This window comes from Canis lupus, chromosome 16 (genome assembly GCF_003254725.2).
Source record: "Canis lupus dingo isolate Sandy chromosome 16, ASM325472v2, whole genome shotgun sequence".
In the NCBI taxonomy this organism is placed as follows: Eukaryota; Metazoa; Chordata; class Mammalia; order Carnivora; family Canidae; genus Canis; species Canis lupus.
The window spans coordinates 4,688,170-4,708,690 of NC_064258.1; the positions used below are offsets into that span (position 1 = coordinate 4,688,170).

At 35.6% G+C, this 20,521-nt stretch overlaps 1 long non-coding RNA gene across 2 annotated transcripts in view; it reads right to left on the reverse strand.

Annotated features, from left to right (window-relative positions):
- Nucleotides 1-20,521, reverse strand: part of LOC112651023 (uncharacterized) — a 56,433-nt gene that overhangs the window by 32,590 nt on the left and 3,322 nt on the right. For both annotated transcript variants that reach the window (XR_003130555.3, XR_003130554.3), the window contains 3 exons: nucleotides 17,260-17,437; nucleotides 16,376-16,525; nucleotides 13,497-14,569 (listed from right to left, as the gene is read on the reverse strand). This is a non-coding gene — a long non-coding RNA (uncharacterized LOC112651023). The remainder of the gene's footprint in view (nucleotides 1-13,496; nucleotides 14,570-16,375; nucleotides 16,526-17,259; nucleotides 17,438-20,521) is intronic.

The window sequence follows — 20,521 nt, forward strand, 5'->3', positions numbered from 1 at the left end:
CAGATATTAATGGAGAAATAGACACCAATACAATAATAGCAAGGGAATTCAATAACCCATTATCAGCAATGAATAGATCACCCAAGACAGAAAATCAGCATGCAAATGTTGGAATTCAACCACACTTTAGAACAAGTGGACTTGACATATATAGAGCATTTCATCCAACAGCAGCGGAATACGTATTCTCAAGTGCACATGGGACATTCTTCATGATAGATCACACGATAGGCCACAAAATATGTATTAGCAAGTTTAAGCAAATTGAAATTATACCAACTGTCTTCTCTGACCACCGTGCTATGAAATTAGAAATCAACATCAAGAAAAAAAGTTGATGTGGGTAGATCCACAAATATGTGAAAACCAAACAACACACTCCTAAACTATCAACCAATCCAAGAATAAAAAGAAAAATAAAAAAAAATTAACTTGAAACAAATGAAAATGAGAATAAAACATATCAAATGTTGTGGGATACAGCATAAGCAGTTTGAAAGCAAAGTTTATGGAAATAAATGCATGTGTTAACGAGTTAGATCTCAAACAACCTAACTTTATACTTTTTAACTTAACACCTCAAGGAATTAGGAAGAAAAACCAATTAAACCCAAAGTTAGGAGGAGAAAGGAAATAATAATAACCAGAACAAAAATGAGACCAACAATTATAAAAAAAAATCAATGAAATTAAAGGCTGTTTCTTTAAAAAAAACATATGGTAAACATTATGGAGGTTCCTCAAAAACTAAAAATAGAGCTACCATACAATCTTCAGTTTCACTTCTAGGAATGTCAAATTCCTATTCTTCTATCCTTTGGGTATAAGGTACACATACACCTGGGTTTATTACAGTACTATTCACAGTAGCCAAAATAAGGAAATAACCCAAACGCTCATCAATAAATGTTGAAAAAAGATGTGGTACATATACACAATGAATTGTAAGTTAGCCATAAGAAAGGAAGATATCCTATTTGTGACAATATGGATGGAACTTAACATTATGCTAAACAAAAACAGCCAAAGACAAGTACTGCATGATATTGCTCATATGTAGAATAAAAACTAAATAAACATGAGAAAAAAAGATAAAGAATAAAATGGTAGTTACCAGAAGATGAAGGTGGGGAGATAAAATTGATAGTGTTTAAAGGTACAGAGGTGTAACAAGTATTAAAATAGTTATAAAAATTTAATGTCTATTTATTGAACATAGACACTAATATTGTACTATTTTGTACTATGTTGTAATAAGTACGTAATATGATAAATATCACTACAACAGCAACCATATTACAATATATAAATGTATCAAAGTAGTGCAATATACACCTTGAATTTATAAATGTTATATGCCAAGTTTATCCAATAAACATTTCTTTTGTTACTGCTGACGTAACATGCGTGCCCATTCAAATGCATATTTTTCTGATATTTCTTGCATAATTATACATGAAGTTATTTTTTTGCTGTTTTTATTTACTATTTGTAGCATTTTATATATTTAGTAAATGTTTTATAGAAGGTGCAATAGGAAAGGACATGAAATTTAGAGTCAGATGAGTCAAAGTTTGGTTCTTCCTTGTTTCAGTTTTTAGCTGTGCAATGCTAGGAAAACATGGATATAGCAAAGTATATATATGAATACGTATTTGTAGAAAGATTTATTTACTTAATGGCAGGCATATTTGAGGGCTGATAAAGAATCACAGCCATGACCCTGTGAATACCTCCATACTCCCAACCCCTCTAGCATCTCTTTCTGGAAGAGTTTCCAAGAAACAGTTTCTCATTTTCAGATTTCCAGAGTCAACTGCAAGGAATTCAACAGCAGAAAGATCAGATTCCTCATGGAGAAACAAAGGCCTCTGAAGTGCATTCACTCAAGGGCCGTTAACCAAGCCTCAGATGGACATCCTAATAAGACAAGCTATTGAAGCTGATGGTCCCATGGAGCCAGGCCATCCCATCAAATCCCTTGCTTATATGAAACACACGAGATGGGAGACCCCTTGGTTATAAACGTTCTACACTTATAAAATAGTACACCGAAACCAACATCATGAAAGTACCAAATATCAAATAAGATGGTTTTGAGGTTACTGGAATAGAGTAGGTAATACATGATACCTATTGTTTTATAATTTATTTTTGATATATTTTTTATAAAAATTTTTCATGATAATGTTCACTGTTTAACTTGATTAATTTTGAAACAAATCTTTTGCTTCCATGTTTGTTTTGGAGCTTTCATGGTTACATATTTTTTCCCTCTTTCAGAGTTTGAATCAACATTAAATGCCTTTTTATTGAAAGTAATTTAATTTTTACCTGTAGCTGTTCACTAATTATGGAATTTATTAAGATGTATAATATAAATTTTTTTCTAAATTGCTAATTAATATTCCAGAATAATTTCTTGAGTATTGGTATGGAGGGATAATAAAACCATAATCAAAATGATTATCTACACTAAATGGAGAAATTAGGTGGGAAGAACAGGAAAAAAAATTTATGGAAACATACCTATTATTCATTTTGACATTTAAACTAGGTAAATATTTTATGTACTTTAAAAACCATACCATAAAACAATCCCTAAATACTGGGCTTGAGGGTAAGGAGACTGAAATAAATAACATCGAACATTATAGCAGAGGCTGCAAATCACAGAGAGAACGTTATTTTAGTTTTGAGAAAGTAGTTAAAATATATTGAATTATTGTTTCAAAACCATTACTAGTATGCTGTAGATAAAAGCAAATGGTTATGTTAATATTGTTAAGAACAAACATTTTCATCAAAAGAGAAAAATATTTAAGTATAAAGTCGAAGAAGTAAAATATGAAATATCCAATTTGAATTTGAAATAACAGAATAAATACATGCACACTGTTTCTCTTCAACATATTAATAGTCTGATCTATCAAATGAAAAGACCTGGAAGCAAAAAGATCAAATTGGTTCTTTGGCTGTGTAGAATGCAAGAGAGCAATAAAAATCCAATGACATTATGACAAAAGGACAAAGAATTTCAGAGTCTATACTGGACAATTTAAACAGTGTAAAAAAATAATAATGACTATGATGCGTTAGAGTATATCAAGTATACTAAAATTCCTAAGGTTATACTAAAAAAAAAAAAATAGTATCATTGGACACCACGGAAGTTCCTAGGGTACCAACTCACTGCTTTCTACCTTTCCCTTACATTTAGATGCAGAGTAGCAAGAGGTTGATGTGATAAATTTCCTTTCATAGAATTCCAGTAAATAAGGACAGCAGGAAGATAATATTAGAACATTTACACTTGAAAATCTTAACAGAGTGCTAAAACCTTTCATCATTATCTCAATGATGCTATGCTAAAAGAGGACATAGTCATCAATTAAGAATTATTGCCTAAAGATTAAGTATATAGATCTATCAATTTACAGGAAGTACTGGAAGAAGCAAAATAAACAACTCCATGAGGCAACAATCAGCAAGTTAAAAAGCATCTCTGATACAATCTGGGGGATTCAGTATGAGCTAGGTATTAGAGGCTATTAAGGAACTACTATTAATTCTCAAGGATCCGTAATGACATAGTGGTTACGTCAAGAAGAAAGTTCTGATTCATACATAACTGGGGTTAGCTGTTTTAAAAGAACAATTCATGAAACTACACACATGCTTGAAATGGGAAGAAGTCTTGGCAAAGACTTCAAGAAGGCAATTACAAACAGTAGTTTGTCATATAATTTGCTTTATGTACATTTGAAAATGTCCTTAATAAAAAAATCAAATAAAATGAAGAGTCACAGAAAGTCAAAATCTTGTGAAAGCTGAACCTGGAAAGAGAAATCAGATGTAGGAGGTTGGTAAGTAGAGAAAGCAGGATTAGACAGAGAAATGGGGAAATTGTCTCTAAAGATGTCTAGTTCTAGTCTTGGTAAAAATCCCAGGGAATTCTTTTTTTTTTTTTAAATAAGTTAATGATTTTTCAATTCAACAAGCCTGACTACTATTTTAAAAGGACAAAAATAGGTCCTGGTGAACAGTGACTCAAAAGTGCTTCAAACTGATATCACTAATTAAGATGAAAATGAGCTTTTATTTACTGAGTATTGTGAAACACTAAAAACCAGTACTGGATTTCCATGTATATATTATCCCTTTAAATTAAAAGTTGTTTTGTGTCACTCTGGTGAGGAGAGATACAAATCCTTTGTCTTTTTGATGGCCTCAGAGAAAATCCCTCCTTCGGTAACCTAGCAAAGGAATACTCAGTTAAACTAACTCTACAGAGGGGCTTTGAGGTCTAACTATAACTCCAATACCAACCAATGAAACAAATCAATCTCCAAAACCTCTTTGAAAAATAAGGTCTTTCCCTGAACCCAGACAACACAAACTACAGCTACAAATCCACACAGTGCAGATTGCTTCTGGTTCAACTCTGAGTTCTGAGTTCCCAGGCTCCAGTTGGAGGTGTTTCTGTTAGTTCTAACTGGGATGGCCCCTTGTCTTGGTTCACGCATCACACACTGGATAAAGCTATTGATTCAAAGGTTAGTGTTTTAAATAAAATAGCAGGTTTGTTTTTTTTTTTGCATTCTGCTTACCTCTCTGCATTCCTGTTTTATTTTTGTCTCAAATTTTATCTGGGTATGGTTTATAATCTTGTCAGGACTTTGATCCTTTAAGCAAGATGGTTTTTATTTTTTCTTTAGCATCTATAATGGTTTTCAGCAGGATGGTTTGTCTCAATTACCTACTCCACTGTTATCAGAAACTAGGATTCTCAATATTCAAGTGTTTAGCAAATAGATATATATTAAACCATAGGTCTAAATGAAGCAACTATATAAACAGAGAGATTAAAGGCTAGAGGACAAATCTTTGAAAATGTCCAAAAGTTGGGCAGACAAGTCCATGGAAGATAAAGCAGGAAATAATTTGGAATAAAACAAGAAAACATTATCAGAGGAAATCAGCAGAAAGCTGGGTATGTGAATGAAAGAATATCCAATGCCAAATGTAACAGAAACAATGAATAATGTAAAGCCAGAAAAATAATCAGTGGATTTACCCATGTGCAAGCATTAGCGACTTTAGCGATAGCTCTTTCAAAGGAGTGAAAGAGACGGGAGCCAAATTAACACTGCCGTGAATGGTGAGTGGAGGGTATAGTGTGAGACCTGATTATGCTTTCAAGAAGCTTTAATGAACAGAGGAAGGAAAGAGAGGGCCAAGAAGTCTAAAGTGGGCTTTTGATGGCTTATTGTAAAGTGACAGGTACTCAAAAGTAAGCATATGCTTTGGAAATGAACCACTAGAAAAATATGGGTAAAGACACATGAAGGAGAGATTTATTGCCAGAATTTGTTGAATTTGATTCACTGAAATCCACCTAAAAATGACTTTATCAACAAATAAATGGTACTGCTCTCTAAGGGCTCAAATGCAACCATCAGATGGCATCCTAGCGCCCTCAGTGAGGTTATCTCTCCATATGATGAGAAAGGAAGCCAGTGGCAACACACACACCTACCAACCTTATACCTTCGGGTGCATGAACATCTCAGTACCTCTACCAGAGGAGTCTCAGGGAAGACAATAGTATCAGAAACCAAGTAGGTTATGTACCATCCTAAATTACTTTTATGCTGGTAAGGGAGGTGAAATAGATTAATTGATAATGCTTAGATTATATGTAACATTGAGGCCTGACCCAATCCTAATAGGAAAGAATGAAGCAAATTGCTGCTCTGGCAAAAACAAATGTTGTATTGAGTGGAAAATACCTGGCATAAGGTATTCCAGGAAGCAGGTAGAAACAGATTTCAAAGGAAAGATTTAAAGGTGGCTCAGTGAGTTAAGTGTTTCCCTTTGACTCAGGTCATGATCTCAGGGTCCTGGAGTTGAGCCCCTCATTGGGCTCCCTGCTCAGTCAGGAGTCTGCTTCTCCCTCTCCACCCCACCCCCACCGATTGTGTTTTTCTGTCTCAAATAAATAAATTCTTAAAAAAAAACAAAAACAAAAGAAAGATTTGAGAATTCACTCTCTGATTAAAAAAAAAAGATTTTATTTATTTATTCATGAGAGACACAGAGAGAGAGAGAGAGAGAGAGAGAGAGAGGCAGAGGCTCCCTGGGGAGAGTCTGATACAGGACTTGATCCCAGGACCCCAGGATCACACCCTGAGCTGATGGTAGACGCTCATCCACTGAGCCACCCAGGCATGGCTTTAGTAGGGTTCAAATGTGCTTACCAGATACGGCACAGAGACTTGTCAATAAGTAACCAATGCTCTGTATTTAAAGAGACTTAAAAAAATATTTTGGAAATCAAAAAGTAAACATTCTAAAAACTCCAATATACAGGGAAAATTACCATTAGATTTTACAATATGAAAAATTTCCCAAAGCAGCATGTGAAACTAAATGGCCTATGAAAATAAAGAGGTAGAAATCCCCACAGACTGTACCAGTGTAAGGTAGTTTCATAGAAAGGAAATAAAAAGCAGGTGAAGGACATCCCATGAATAGGTTCCACGTGTAAGAATTTGGGAGATGCCACTCTGTCCTAACAACAGCTAAAAAAGCTGAACAGAGAAATCAACAATGCTTCTTGGATCCATAAAAGAAGGAGGACACAGAGCCAACCCTTTGCCCTCAAGATTGAGGATTGACAAATGTAGGGACTCCAGACTTACTGAAGAAGACTCACAAGCCAAAACCACTGCAGCAACTGCGTGAACAAGGAAATCAGCTGGAACTGCCAAATTGCTGGAGGCTCAATGCAGACAACTCTGAGAGCTAGAAGCACTGGGGGATCCAATCATGGTTGGGTGGTGTCTTATAATATTGTGAGATTTACCTCCAGGTGATTAGCCATACTCTCATAGTAAATATCAGGCAAACATTCTGTAAGGCTCCAGCAGAGAGAGGGGAAAAGGAGCCATTTTGAAAAACTCTACAGGCTTCTGTTCTCAACGAGGCCTGCCCTCAGTGGAAACTATGTAACTAGAACCTCACTTGCTAAGTATTATTGGAGCCTAATTGACCTGGGGATGGAAAACCAATTCCAGCCAGCTCTACCATTCTGTCCCACCTGAGGGGAGAGGAAGAAAATGAGAATCAGTAAAGCAGACAGGCAATGTAAGTAGAGAGATATAACTCTAAGAAACAATCATCAGAAATGCTAAAAATAATAACACATTGTAAGAGAAAGAAAGAATATATTTTATGCGCTTATTGTAGACTGGACAGGGCTGAGGAAAGACTCTCTGAGCTGGTAGAGATAGAAATCCCTGCAGACTGGACCAGTGTATGGTAGTTTCATAGAAAAAGAATAAAAAGCAGGTGAAGGACATCCCATTAATAGGTTCCACATGCAAGAAGCTTGGGAGATTCCACTCTGTCCTAACAACAGCTATCCTCTGAGCTGGAGGATATAGACAGAATCCTCAAAAACTGAAAAGCAGAGAGAACAGAGACTGAAAAATAGGAGCACAATAAGAACCCTGGGACCACAAAACATATTGGGAATGCCAGAGGAGAAGAAATGGGGAAAGGGACAGAAGAAATATTGACAACAATGACGATTGAGAATTTCCCTAAGCAGAGACTGGAGAAGCAATTCGGATTTTTTGCTTTTATATTTTGTTTTTATATCCAACAAGTGAGATAGTGTTATTTGAAAGCAGATTTGGATTGGTTATAAATGTATATGATAAACCCTAGGACAACCACAAAATGTTTCAAAAAGAAGTATAACTGACGTGATAAGAAGGAAAAAAAATGAAATCATAGAAAATGCTCAATTAAAACCACAGAGACAGAAAAAGAGTGGAAGACCAAAGTAGGAACCTATAAGGAGAGCAGCAAATAGAAAACAGCAATGAAAATGGTAGATATTAATCCAACTGTTATCAATGACCACTGTGAATGTCAATGGCTTAAATGTATCAGACAAAAGACAGAGACTGTCAGAGTGAATCAAAAAACACTACTCAATTATGTGCTGTCTACAAGAAATCCACTTTAAATACAAAAACACAGAGATTAAAAGTGAAGGGATGGAGAAATGTTAACCATGCTAACACTAATCAAAAGAAAGCAGGAGTGGGAAATATCAGAAAGGGAGACGGAACATGAGAGACTCTTAACTTTGGGAAACGAACTAAGGGTGATGGAAGGGAGGTGGGCGGGGGGTAGGGGTGACTGGGTGATGGGCACTGAGGGGGGCACTTGATGGGATGAGCACTGGGTGTTATTCTATATGTTGGCAATTTGAACACCAATAAAAAAATAAATTTATAAAAAAAAAGAAAGCAGGAGTATTTATTTCAGACAGAGCAGATTTCTAAGTAAGAAAAGTTATCAGTGATAAAGAAAGGGATTACCATAATGATAAAGGGGTCAATTCTCCAAGAACACATACCAATGTTTAATGTGTATGTGCCTAGCAACAAAGCATCAAAGGATGTGAGGCAAAAAGATAAAACAGCAAGGAGAGAGAGAAATGAATCATACTTGGAGATTTCAACACAGCTCTCTCAGAAAGGGATGGATTCAACAGGCAGAAAATCAGCCAGGACAGAGTTGAACTTGATTCCACTAACAATCAGTTGGATATAATTGGAATCTCTAGACTGCTTCATCCAACAGCAGCAGATGACACGTGCTTCTGTAGTTCACATGCAAGTTTCACCAAGATAGACCACATTCAGGGCCATAAAACATATCCCTAGCAAATTAAAAGAAGATAAATCATACAATGCCTGTTCTCAGACCAGTGGATATTACCTACAAATCAATGACAGAGAAGTGGAAAGTCCCAAAATATGGGAGATTTAAAGATACACTTCTAAATAACAGGTCAAAGAATACATCTCAAGAGAATTTTAAAATGTCCTGAACTACATGAAAATGAAAACACAACTTATCAAAATTGGTGAGATGTGGTGAAAGCAGGGCTTGGAGGGAAATCTATAGCATTGATTGCATACATTTAAAAAGATAAATATTTAAAAGCAATAATCTAAGCTTTCATCTTAGGAAACTAGAAAAATGAGCAAATTAAACCCAAAGCAAGCAGAGGAAGAGAAATAAGGAGAGTTCAAGAAGAAAACAAAGAAAGTAAAAATAGAAAATCATTTCCAATGAGCAAATTTTATTTATGAAAAGCTGAATTTCAAAGAGCAAAGTGAAAGAATTTAGAGGCATGCATCACCTCTCACCAAGACTCACCTAACATGGATAACCACCTTGAGAAAAGAAGGAGATCTGGATATCAATAAGTCAAAAACTTTTAAAATTCAAATTACCTTGCAATCCATCTCACTAACTACCAGTATGTATTTATTTATTCATTCAACAAATGTGTTTAGAAAACCTACTATATACTCGGTACTGTTCTAATATCCATGTATACCCTTTTTAGTAATAAAAATTTTAAAAGCTCCAAGTTAACTTAATTCAACTCTGCATTATGCAGCCTGAAGTACACTCAAAAAACAATTCAAATTCTTATCTCTTAACTATTTCAGCTCCAAAAATCTCTGATGCCTCTTTTCCTTCTGCTTCTTTTGCGATTGTTTCAATAATCAGCTATCTGTAGACCAAAATGTATAATTAACCTCCACAAACAAATCCCACATATAATAATCAAGGAAAGGAGAAATGAGAAAAGGGTAAATGAGCAAAATTTTGAAATCCTTTGTTGTGTGAGCCTTCTTCCTACATGTTTGACTTCGTAATTGGTCTCCTACACATACTGGAATTGGATTCTAATTATAGGTCTGGAGATAATGAAGAGCGATGGGGAAGGAACATGAGAAAATTAACTTCCTCTTGAAAGGTAAACTCCTCTGACAAGGCACTAACAGTGTCTTTCTTCAAAGGAGGAAAGAATTATCAAATGAGGGAAGAAGAGGCTGTGACGCCTGACGTGGAAGTTTTAGCAGGAGGCCATTCAGGTTATTCCAAAAACAGTTCTATATTGCCACACAAAAGCCCCAAGGGTTCAAACCTATCCCATATCTGATTCTTCCCCATCTATCTCTCCCCAAAATTAGAAAAAATAAGAAATTCAAATGTCTGCTACACCTCCTGACATTCCTCAACCTCGTTTGTTGTGTCTCCTGTCAGGCCAAGTATATTTTTGTTCCAGTGCCCACAGATGTAGGAGTCCTCCCTTTTTTTTTTTTGTTTTTGCAGGAGAGATATATAGCTCTAAAACTGTTCTCATTTAGGGGGAAAGGTCAGAGAGCTCAATTATGGCCTCAGGTTCAAGCTGCATTTTGCAATTTGAACTTATTCTTAATAAAGGTGATTAAGAATAATTAAATCTCCTCTCTGCAATCATAGGGATTAAGAACGTGTTAAAGGAGAACTATAATAAATTGTCACATCAAAGCATCTGCTATCTATGTAGAACAGGAAAACTATTAAAATGTATTCAATAAAATGGCAAGGTAACATGGAAAAGTGAATAAAATTTCAGCACCCAACCAATCTACCAAATCCCAAAAAGGAACCAAAAAATCTATTGCATAGCACAACTGTAAGATTTCCATGAATAAATACAAGGTCTTTGAGGTTTCATAGGAGAAAAAAAAATGCATTACTAAAACCTACAGAGGAATGTTTAATAAATGGAAATATCCAGATATTCATTACTCTATTCCTTGAAATCATTACCAATGGCAGTTTTGAAACATGATAGGCTGATTCAAAGATGCCTACAGAAAAATACGTGTACAGAAATACCTAAGGAAATTATGAATAAGAGGAACAAAGACCAATGGTTTGACCTACTAAATAATAAAAATACTAGAAAATAGTCATATTTAAAACAGTATATCACTGATATAGAGACAAATTGATTACAAAAATTGAAGAGTGAGTACACAAAGTAACCCATGCACATATGTAAATATGTATTGTTTCATAGAGGTGCAAAAGCTAAACTACTCAATAAATGCAAAAGAGAATATTGTTCACTCTAACCATACCAAAAAGCAAGATCCATTAAATAAAGATATAAAGTCTTAATGCTAAAAAATGAAATGTGAAAGCTTCTATTAAAAATATATGGCTAAAATATAAGATCCTAAGTACAGTTAAGAGACATACAATTGACTGAAAGAAAATGTTTGTAATATTTATAACAATTTTAATACCTACAATACAGTATATAATGAATCTCAACTAAAAGTATGAAAAATGTTTAATTAAAAATATACTCCTGGCACAGGGGGAAAATATATGGCCACTTAATATATGAATATTAATAAATAAAATGAAATTAAACCTTGTTGATAAAGAAACATTAACAAGAAATAATGATAAATTATTCATCACTCATTATAATGGCAAAAGTTAAAAGCTTTTAATAATGCCCCATGTTTGGTTGTGAGGAAATAAGAATTGTTGCATATTGTTGGTCAATCTGCAAGTTGGAGGACACTCAGAGAACATTTTATCACCATCCATCAGAATTTTGAGTCTCCTAAATCTCACTTTATAACCCCACTTAAAGACTATAGCGAACACATATTCTGAGCATTTGTGTACAAAGATATTCATGCAAGGGTATTCAATGCAGTGTAGTTTATGTTTTTTGTAGAATTGTGTATAATACTGTAGAGTTTTAAACAACCTAAATGTATCTTTAAATATATCAAGCTGCATTTCTATTCAGAATACCAGGCAGCAGTTACAAAAGATCAGGCTGGAATTATTAATGATTTCGTGAACAATTGTGGGGGAAGAGAATGTAATTGAGAAAGATAAAAATTCACTTGTGAAAGAAAAAAGTATTCCATAATTTTGTGAATGGCTTCAAATTTTTACAATCACAAGAACATAAGTATTTCTTTTCTAAGGTTTAACCAATTTAAAAAACATAGAGTCAGAGGGTTGCTGGATGCTGAGATTGACCTGGGTCACACAGCAGGATGAATTTTGCACCTGCCACCAACATTTACTGAAGAGACTGAATTCCACACAATTTCAAATTATGTTGAACATCTTTTGGCCTCAAAGATCTTTTCATCTAGTCTAAGATCCAGAAGATTGTAATATTAAAACATGAGAAAAGTCACTTATCAACCATCCCTCCCAGGAGACCAGAAACATCATGTAATTTCTTCATAATTGTTTCTTTAGCACCAACAGAAGGCCCTAGTATATGGTAGGCAGCCAATATTTCATCACGTAAGCATAGAGTGAATATCAATCTTTTCATAAAATCGAAAGCAATTATTTTATTTCTTTTGCTCCGCCTGTTTCTCTTGAGATTTGCAATTTCTATTACTGTCCTACATTAAATTATTATATTGTTAAGAAGCCCTCAAAAATAGCTGTGCTTTGTTTCAGTTAACGTTTCAGTTCAAAACAAAATACTTATAATGCCTAATATTTGAAATATTTCCCTAGATTTTAAAATACAAGTTCTTTAAACTTTAAAATAAAATATGGGTGCCTAGGTGGCTCAGTCAGTGAAGCATCTGCCTTCAGCTCAGGTCATGATCCTGGGGTCCTGGGATCCAGCCTCCTGTCCTGTCAGGCTCCCGGCTCAGCAGGGAGTCTGCTTCTCCCTCTGCCCCTCCCACTGCTCATGCTCTCTCTCTCTCTCTAATAAATAAATAAAAATCTTTAAAAAAAAATAGAATACAAGTTGTTTTTAATGTGCTTTTCTTCCTCTGAACAAAATCAGTGTTAATTTATTAGAAAATTCATTAAATTTTTTTCTCTAGGTATTATGAAAGAGCATTTATATGTTGCTACCAGATCTGAGCAGGCTTCATCGAAGCAGATGCAGCAAGAATTTTAATAGGATTCTATTTTATGTTGTGGCAAAGAATCAGTAGCTTGCCTCACTGCCCCAATCTTCTATCGGAGCTATTATGAAAAGGAAAAACAAATTAATCCAAGATAGTGTCATTCCCCCAGAAACAGAGAGGGCAGACATCAAAATCTGTGATAGTTAGTGTAATGTCACCAAACCTGCAAATGAGCTGGAGAAAAAAAAAAAAAAACGAAACAATTACTCTACAGTCTGTTCCAATGTTATATTACTAAGGGAAATATTTCTTCTCTATCAATTTAGTGTGTTGACTTTCAGACACAAATAATACTTATCTTTGAGATGTTCTTACTTAAAATATTACTTAGTAAAATGATTAGCAAGTCTGTCACTGTCTCTATTGAGAAAGTTGAACTGGAATGGAAGGACATTCATTCACCCTTTATAACGGGACAGGAGCCTAGGAAAGGGATGGTGAGGCAACTATTAATCAGTGCACACTTGAGTCTCAGGCACTCCTGGAAAGTAAAAGAGTCTAGAAATAACTAATGAAGTAAGAGCTTCTCCTATGAAAGAGAGCCAGTGTTCCTTAGGGTATAATAAAAAACTGGTCCCTCTTCCTCGTGGGAGAGCATGAGGTTGTAGCACAGAGAGATTTAAGAAGGGATATATTTGAAGCAAAATCCTGCACCTGAAGGCAGGATTGGCAGGGAAAGATGGAAGGAACATCCATGAGTCGCTCTTTTCTGAAGACTTCAAAACACCAGGTGCTTTCTTTGAGCACTTATAAGAAAAGTCCAAGTTGGCAGGTTCAGACATGTTAAGTTTCCATTAACGATGCTGTATTAGTTTCCCATGGCTACTGTAACAACCTACTTCAGGCCGGGCGGCTTAAAACAATAGAAATTTCTTCTCTCACTCCAAATCTGAAATCAAGGTGCCAACAAAATTGGTTTCCCCTGAAGGCTCTGAGGGAAAATAGGTCCCATGACTCTCTTAGCTTGTGCCATTGCTGGCAACTCGTGGTGTTCCTTGGTTACAGCTGTATCCTTCCAATCTCTGCTTCCATGGCCATCTTCTCTGTGTGCCAAATTTCCTTCTTCTTATAGGACACCAGTCATATTGGATTTAGGACCCACTCCAATATGACATCGTCTTACCTTCATTACATCTGCAGAGAATTTATTTCCAAATAAGGTCACATTTACAGGTTCTGGGTAGACATGAGTTTCGAGGAAATGCTATTCAATCCAGCACAAACCCACAGTAAGAAATATATTTTGTAGGTATGTGAAAAAAAAAAAAATCAAAAGCCTCCAAGGACAATACTTAGCCTTGCTCTGTACAATGAACTCTGTTATTTTCTATTCTCTTATTTTTAATTTTTAAAAAACTGGCTACCATACACAAAATAGAGTCCATGGTTCATTAACATGTGACCATGTTGGCCTGGAAACCCTAAGACTAATACCTTGTCTCTTTAACATTTTAAGTCACTTGTGACGTTGCACTAAATCTTCAACAAAAAGGTTGGCACAGCAAGGAAAGGAGCAGCAGGATATTTGTCCCATCAGATATCTTCTTTTTTGCAAACCTACAGAAGAGAAGGGGCATGGGTTCTATGGGTGGTCTAAAACACAGAGTTACCAGTGTTACTGCCATCAACAAAGAGTCCCACAGTCCTGTAGGCAAGATTCTACACGAACAGACACAATATGTATAAACTAGATCATAATCCATCCCAGGGGTTAGCAAAGGTGAGACCTTGAAAGAAAAAAAAAAGAAAGAAAGAAGGGTTAGAAGGAGCAATACATATATAGGCTGCATTTATATTAAATTGAAATCTATATTATTTTTCATTAAAAATAGCTATGATCAATAAACTTTAGAAAGTACCTAGCTGTTTTCATGTTTTCTTCATCTGCAAAAAAAGTTCTAATTAAAACAAAGATAACATCCCTGAAAGGTAACCCAATACTCTTTTTACAATTCCTTTGGCATATGTGTTATTCAAGAAATCTGCAAGTACCAAATTGAATAAATCTGAGCTAAAGTCCTTGCTAGAAAATAAAGAACAGAGGTGTCCTTTCCAAGTCACTTTTATGACTAGCCCCAAACCTTAACTACAAGCTAAGAGATCATACCAATGATTAACCCGGGAACAAAACTCTTCTACAATATTAATTGATCTAATAAAATATTCTTCCTCAGGCTACTTTTCACGTATTCATTTTAGTATCAAGGAGGCAACCAGTCATAGGAGTTATAATTCTTTTTTTTTTTTTTTTGGTACTCATATTCTGGGATGAAGTAATAGTGTGATGAGCTAGCCCTTTATAACATTGCTCCAGAGAAACTAGAAAAAAATAAAGTTGTAACTTAAATCACTGAAGGTATCAAGGTGAGATTCTAATTCATGGTGTTATGCTTATGAATTTCAGATGGCTGTAGTCTGTCTGTCCATCCTCACCCTCTGAATTTGGTTTCTCACAGGCTCTCCTAACCTTAATCATATCCTTCTTATTTAAGGACACCTTTATAACTTGTTCAAATATAAAAGCTGTCATTCTAAACCCAAAACACTGGCCAAATCTAGTCTTGAATATAATATTATGTAAATAAGTACCCTGGAAAATTTTTATATATTTATGTAATTATCATGTTTCTTATAATGTGTTAAAGTTAGTTTGTCACTTTCTTTGCTGTAAGGCACTTTCATTGCCGTATCAGACATCTAAAGTGGTGGTATCTTTAACATATGCTAGGCAAGAAAATCTCTCTAAGGTTTAGAGATCTAGGTTGCCATCTGGAGAAAATAGAGTGATTTTGTTTTCTTTCTCATTGCACAGAGTCCATAGTATCCTGAGGCAAAGCTCAGAGTTTAATACTCTCCAGTTCTAACACATTGGATTTGGTTTCTACCCTCCTATGAATGGAAAGGATTTACAATTCATTATCTTTTGGCCAATCCATGGCAATATTATTTTTATTTTTTTTAAAGATTTTATTTATTCATTCATGAGAGACACAGAGAAAAAGAGAGGCAGAGACACAGGCAGAGGGAGAAGCAGGCTCCATGCTGGGAGACTGACATGGGACTCGATCCTGGGACCCCAGGATCATACCGTAGGCTGATGGCGGCACTAAACCGCTGAGCCACCTGGGCTGCCCTTTTTTTTTTTTTTTTTAAGATTTTATTTATTTATTCATGAGAGACGCAGAGAGAAAGAGAGGCAGAGACACAGGCAGAGGGAGAAGCTGGCTCCATGCTGGGAGCCTGATGCTGTGGCAATATTATTTTTAAATAACATTTTTAATAAACTCCTAGACTGAAGAATGGTTTGCTAAGCTATGTCAAGTGAAGACCTGGATATTGCTTCTAAAATAAAGAGGTATTCCCACCATCTATCTTCAGTATCTTCATAACAGATCTCCCTATGGTAATAACTCAACTTTAATTCTTTATTTACTGATTAGTATGGACCACAAGACCAGTTGAAATAATACAATTTTTTAATTTGGGGAGACCTTCTCCGAAAACTCAGGTTGGTTCTAAAATATGTCACATACCTGAATGACAGTGAACAGTGCTCAGTCCTCTGCTCTGTGATTTTGTACATCAAGGAGACCAGTGATTAAGTTCCACTAACCATCTGGATCTTCTTTGTCATAGATCAGCATTGTTTCTCTTTTTTTTTTTTTCAAGATATTTTATTTTGACTACAGGAGAAATAGTCAAATTTATTTTGACTGAAGGTAATTTTTTGAATGGGAAGAAAGTAAACTCTCACATATCCACCACAAACACTTTTAAAATTCCCTTTATATCTCTGTTATTTTCTACATTGATTTTTGAAATCACTCACAAAATCTCCAAAGCTTACTCCATCCTCAAAAGCACACAACTCTTATCTTCCTCCACTGTCATTATCTATGTATTTGTATTTTCTTTTCATTCAGTTTTTTAAATACTCATCTTGCTCTCTATAAATTGCTTTATCCATTTATTATACAATTTAAGAAGACCCTACTATTCCATCCTGAAACTCAAAACAGATGAAGTTTGAAGTGCAGAGCATCACCTGTTAAAAAAAGACATTATCACAGTATTGTTCCTCTGCGCATCATCACCTCTATTACAGCACTCAAAATGATGTTTCCAATGCAAGGATCAATTGTCAGTTCAGAAAAACATAGGCAGGATAGGAAACTGAGTTTCACCAGTGCAATTTTAAACTGTGGGGTCAGACGGAATGTCATCTGAAAACGTCCTCTCTATTTTCCAAAAGGAGATGCTGCCTGGAGGTATCGACAGAGCAAACATGTCCCCTAAATGCTTGGAGCAGCTACCCAATGAACTAAAACAGAATGGATTTGTCTTTCCTGGCCACAAAAACCCTAGAGAGCTTTTCCTTAAAACCTAAAGGAGAGCATCAAATGTTTACAATGTTTACCTCTCCAATCCAACTTGTTCTCAACTTCTTTGTGTATCACTTGTGCTTGTTTCCCGTCAATAATCGGAAAGTGGATATTCACTGAGCCCACAATAGATGCTATCTCTCGTCTTATCACACATATCACTACATTTCTGGGGCAGACAGAAATTTTGCTTGTAGATGCTCCTTGTAGGTACTTGGTAAAGAAAGAAAAGACACTGTAAAGCTGCAAGAAGGTTCACTGCAATTGGTGTTTAATTTCTAGACCCTTTTATAAGTTGCTTCTTATCTCCTTCCTTTGGGGAAAAATGTATGTGATGACTAGAAAGGCATCTTTCTTACAGGCAGAAAGGTAAGGAGCAAAAGAACACGATTTTAAACTGTCCACCTTGACCTTTTGCCTCTAAGTGATTCTATTCTCTTGAATCAGAAAAGAACAAACTAATTTTACCAAGGATACGATACTCAGAGTCCAATGTTGGCCATTAGACCGTTGTGACTTTAGTTATTTTAAAACTCTTTGAATAGGATGGTAAGAGACAACTAAGGGGTCAGTTGCATTCTTTCATGCTCCCTCGAAAAGCCTGCCCCCTTCACACCCTCCCCCAATACATTCACTGTGAAGGAGGCTGTTCCATGACAAGAGAGATGGGTTAATAATGCTGTTAATAACAGATCATCTGTAACTCTATCACCATTGTATGAGCTACCTCAACTACTTATTACCCTGTATTAAGGATAAATTTTTTAACTTTGGTCACTACTTTCTAGAGCCTGGGTGACTCCCAGAAAATGACTTCAGAACCTTGGGTGGAAGTCTAACATATTTACTATTATAATAAAAATAGCTACCATTTATTAAGCACTTAAACATTCTATTCATTGTGTTAAGTATTTTATGTTATTCCATTTAATAGTCAAAATAGTTGTTAGGTTAATATGTTGTGAGGTTAACATGATTATCGTCATTTTGCAGCTGAAGAATCTGAGGCGTACAGAGGTTAACCATCTTCCTCAAAGTCTTGAGGTGGAGCAAGGATTTTAATGCAAAACTGACTAATCCCAAATCCTATCTTGTTAAACTTTAAGCTTTACTCCTTTTTCTCTGCTTTGGTTTCGTGATGACTGATTCAGATTGCCAAAACTATATGTTATATGAGCCATTATAACTTCAACAAGTTTTTGATAATAAACAGCCAGTATTTTGGTCCAGATAAAATAAACGGAAATGAGGGGCCTATATCTAAGAAAATTGAGGGGGGGGAGGAGTGTGCCTTTGCAGGAGCAGAATTGGACCTTGCTAAATATAAAAAACTTAATTTACAAAAGAAAGGCAGTTTTATGTAGCAAATCTGTGTACTCTTTCAAATTCCTTTTTATTTAGTCAAATTTCCTAACAAATTTATAAAGCTAATTAAATTTCAACACTAGACACAGTTCAAAAATACCTGGCATGAGTGTGGCTTCCATGAATAACTTTTTTTTAAACTGAAATAAAAAGGTGGAACCTATTTTCTTGAAACATCCTTCTACATTTGATAACATGTGAATTAACTAACTATTTTTTTAAGTTTTTTTTTTTTTTTTTTATTCATGAGAGACACAGAGAGAGAGAGGAAGAGACACAAGCAGAGGGAGAAGCAGGCTCCATGCAGGGAGCCTGATGCTGGACTCGATCCCGGGTAATATTAATTTACTTAGACTAAGAGCATCATATTACTGGTTAGCTCACCCTAATCCCAACCAAGGGATCCCAATCAAGCTATTTAAGCATCTGCTATCTTTCTCCTGGTATTAACTAAAAATGAAATCATACCTAATCATATACTCTATCAATTTGGTTTCCATTTTTTATCACTCCTTCTTAGGCTTTTCATGTGTGCTTAATCAATGCTTAATTAACAGATGCACACTTTTGCATAATCATTTTATCAGTATTAATATATATGGTCATGATAGAAACCTTTATATGAATTAGTTTCAAATACCTATTTCCATAAATAAACATATTTCATATCAACAGTATTCTTCATTGTCAAGTGTGGTTCCTGAACAACACCTCCTCGATAGTTACTCTCTCCTAAACCAGTGACCAGGAATATTCAATGTGATCTCCAGTTCAATGGAGCAAAATGGAAACTATTTTTTGCAAAATGGAAAATAACTCGTCTTAAACATTATGGTCCCAAGTGTAGTCACTATCATTACCATCCCTTGTAAGGCCTCACAGCCTAATTACATATTCCTCTCAAGCAGAAATAGAGATCTTCAATAAACAATTATTCATTTCTCTCTTAAATATATCGTTTGACCATTGACATGATCTCATTTGAGCTTCACACCATGTTGTGAAGTAGGGTGGGCTGTTATGACTCCAGATAGTTCCAAATAAAGTATTTGCAAATATTTGGCTTTGCCCAGCTTTAAAAATGCTTCCAGATGCCTAGTGTCAGGCCATCCACTACTCACTCCTTAGAGAGGATCTCAGACTGAGGAGCAGATAATTGTAACTGAGTAAGCAGGTTCCCTGGCTGAGCATCAGGGATGGAACACTGACGTCAGAGACAATCTATCAAGATCCTGGACAGGGGAAACACAGCACCTGACTCAGGCCTTTCAGACATGGGTGCACTCCCAGCGAAACCACTTAAAATTCTAGTATGATTGTAGCATGTTTTCACATCATCATCCTCTCCAAGAACAACTTATCCTTGGCCTCTGTGTGTTCGCCATCCCTTGTGCCTCTTCTACCTCTTTGCTTAGGTCGTGAGCGCATTACCCCTATTCCTCACTCTTCTACATTTTTGATCACTTTACTCTCTTTTTTTCAAGTCAGCTCCAGCCTGCTGCCTTTGGTGAAGAATCTCTGTCTCCCATCAAGTTTTGACCTGCCAGTCATGATTGCCAGCTGCTTATCATTCTCTAATTAAACCTATATTCAGCAATGCTAGCACATTCTGTCTTGCATGCTAAGCCAAACCAGATCACCAGACCGTATCTGCACTCTGCAATTTCTGTTGTAGATATTTTACCTACCTGAAAATGCTTTTACTCAGGACCTCAGCCACATGTGCCTGACCCCAGACCCCAGCTTCTTTCCACCATGCCACAGAACAGGAGACATGCCAGAGATGGACCAAATGTAAACACGGATTATAACTCGCCTGAAAAAGCATATTCCTAAAACACACTGTATTTCTACAAATTTCTTAGACTGTATAGAAAGTAGGTGATTTAAAAATTTCTATTGGGGGATCCCTGGGTGGCTCAGCGGTTTAGC